Source organism: Nicotiana tomentosiformis, chromosome 8 (assembly GCF_000390325.3).
Source record: "Nicotiana tomentosiformis chromosome 8, ASM39032v3, whole genome shotgun sequence".
Lineage (NCBI taxonomy): Eukaryota > Viridiplantae > Streptophyta > Magnoliopsida > Solanales > Solanaceae > Nicotiana > Nicotiana tomentosiformis.
In genome coordinates, this window is record NC_090819.1 from 73,950,029 (window position 1) to 73,953,351 (window position 3,323).

A 3,323-nucleotide genomic window follows, 5' to 3' on the forward strand; every position below is an offset into this window, starting at 1 on the left:
CACATATTCTTAGAACTACTTATAAATTCAACTATATCCGATTTTTTGGGTAAACAGTTTGGTGCCCACCGTGGGGCTAAGGATAACGGTGGTTAATTGATACAAATCTGCAATACGCACCGGTTTACAACTACGAATCAGCAATGGCAAATCCTCGATTCATGGCTTTACCTATCGACCACGAAGCCGGCCTTCAGGATGAAACCAACAACTTGATACCTAGGGCTGGAAGGCCACTTAACAATGTCACTAAAGCTCGAGTCGAAGTACCTGAAATCTGAGTCGAAGTACCACTAGATGTCAATTCACAACTGGCTCTTAAGGCGAACCAACGTTCCGAACAGGAAAAAAGCATTCAGGGCGGTACTCGATCCGTAGCTCGAGATGCCCATAATGTGGAGGAGATTGGAGTCAGCTTACGGATGATCTTCGAGATGTTGCAAGCCCAACAAATAGCGATACCTCAGTTGCAGAGCCAAACTCAGGTACAAAGCAGGCCGGAGCCCGATCCGCTTCGGGAAACCACCCACAGAACGGAGCCAGCCATAGTGAAGTCAAACGAGCAAGAATCGGGGACTACTCTAGAAATTATCAAATTGCTCGAGAAACTCACAAAGCAAGTCGAAGCCAACGATAAAAAAGTAGAAACATATAATTCCAGGGTCGATCAGATCCCGGGAGCTCCACCAATGATAAAAGGGCTAGATTCGAAGAAATTCATCCAAAAGCCTTTTCCCTCGAGTGCAGACCCAAAACCAATCCCCAAAAAATTCGGTATGCCCGAAATTTCCAAATATAACGGTACGACCGATCCCAACGAACACGTCATCTTTTACATGTGTGCCTTCAAGGGTAAAGATTTGGAAGACGACGAGATTGAATCCGTGTTATTAAAGAAATTTGAAGAGACCCTCTCAAAGGGAGCGATGATTTGATATCATAATTTACCCCCAAATTCCATCGATTCTTTTGCCATGTTAGCAGTTTCGTTTGTAAAGGCACATGCCGGTGCCATAAAGGTTGCAACGAGGAAATCGGACCTCTTCAAAGTGAAGCAAAGTGGTAATGAAATGCTGAGGGAGTTCGTGTCCCGATTTCAAATGGAACGTATGGAAATTGCCACCGGTCACAGACGACTGGGCCTTCTAAGCTTTCACCCAAGGGTTGAACGAGCAAAGTTCAATAACATCACGTCGGCTGAAGCAAAATTTGATCGAGTATCCAGCAATGACTTGGGCGGATGTACACAACTGATATCGGTCAAAACTCAGGGTCAAAGACGACCAGTTGGGAGCTCCTTCCGGATCCATGCACCAGAACAGGGCAAATATTAAAAACTAGAGGGATATCAACAGAGAACGAAGGTCTAGCAGAGACCGATATCGACTGTACGTCGCAGATCGAATGAACAATGGCTCAGCACACAATTCCGCTCGGAAAAATTGAAGGAGTGAACGAGGACAAAATTCTCGGGGGCTTATGAGCAAGAGTGGCTTCGATAAATATGGCGATACTATAGAGGCACCTCGGCTATCGGAGTACAATTTCAGCGTCAACGCATTGGGCATTGTATCGACGATCGAAAGAATCAAAGATACTAGGTGGCCCAGACCCATGCAAACCAACCATTCCCAAAGAAACCCGAATTCGATATGCAAGTATCATGGCAGACAATTAAGAGAAGAGGTAGCCCGCCTATTCGATGAGGGCCACCTTCGAGAGTTCCTCAGCGACCGAGCCAGGAATCAATTCAGAGAAAGGGACGCCAGCAAAAAGGATAAACACGAGGAACCTCTGCATATCATTCATATGATCATCGGTGGAGTCGATACTCTGCAAGGGCCCGTGCTCAAGTACGGCAAGATACCGGCCATAGGGGAAAAATGAACTCGAGGTTATGTACTCGAGGGCACTTTATCATTCGGAATTGAAGAAGCCGAGGGCATCTCTTAACCTCACAATGACGCTCTGGTAATTTCTATCCTATTAAATAAAGCTCAAGTTAAGCGTGTTTTAGTGTATCCAGGTAGCTCTGCAAATATCATCCGATCTTGGGTAGTGGAGCAGCTCGGTTTGCAGAATCAAGTCATGCCTGCAGCTCGAGTCTTGAACTGCTTCAATATAGCCAGTGAAACGACTAAAGGGGAGATTACTCTACCAGTGAATGTAGCCGGAACCATCCAAAATACCAAATTCCACGTAATCGAAGGGGATATGAGGTACAATGCCCTACTCGAAAGACCTTGGACCCACAATATGAAGGCAGTGCCTTCGACCCTCCATCAAGTAATGAAATGTTTGCGGTCGATGAAGTAACACCGATGCCAATGCTATCGGTCTCGAAAAGATCGGGCACTAAAGATAGATGAGAAACCAAATAGCAATCACAACCACCAGTCTCGACCGAACCGGTGGAACAAGCAATTGAGGATGACGAGGAAAAGTTTCTGACACCTCGACCCTTCATCATCCCCGACGACTCCAAATCTACGATCGAAGAACTGGAGCAGGTTATATTAATCAAATCTACCCGAGAAAAAGGTATACCTAGGAACGGGATTGACCCCCGAACTCAGGGAAAAACTCATTCAGTTTCTTATTGATAAACATAGACTATTTTGCTTGATCCCATTTAGACATGGCAGGGATCCCACCATCAATAACAACGCACCAGCTGATCTTGGACCCTAGGTTCAAATCGGTGAAGCAAAAAAGAAGACCTCAGTCCGAGGTAAAACACGCATTTGTAAAGGATGATGTAACTAAACTTCTCAAAATAGGATCAATTCGGGAGGTAAAATATCCCGAGTGGTTAGCCAACGTAGTTATAGTCCCTAAAAAGGGGAACAAACTTAGAATGTGCATAGATTATAAAGATATAAACAAAGCATGCCCCAAAAATTATTTTCCACTACCTAGCATCGATCGCATGATCGATGCCATAGCCGGCCACGAGATCCTTACTTTTCTCGGCGCTTACTCTGGGTATTATCAAATTCGAATGGGCCTGGAGGACCAGGAAAAGACTTCATTTATCACCAAGTACGGAGCCTATTGCTATAATGTAATGCCATTCGGGATAAAAAATGCATGAGCTACTTACCAACGCCTAGTGAATAAAATATTCGAAGAACAAATAGGTAAGTCGATGGAAGTTTACATTGATGACATGTTGGTTAAGTCCCTGCATGCAGAGGACCATTTGACTCATTTGCAGGAAGCGTTCAAGATCTTAAGGAAATACAACATGAAGCTCAACCCCGAGAAATTTGCTTTCGGGGTTGGATCGGGCAAGTTCCTTGGTTTCATGGTATCGAATCGGG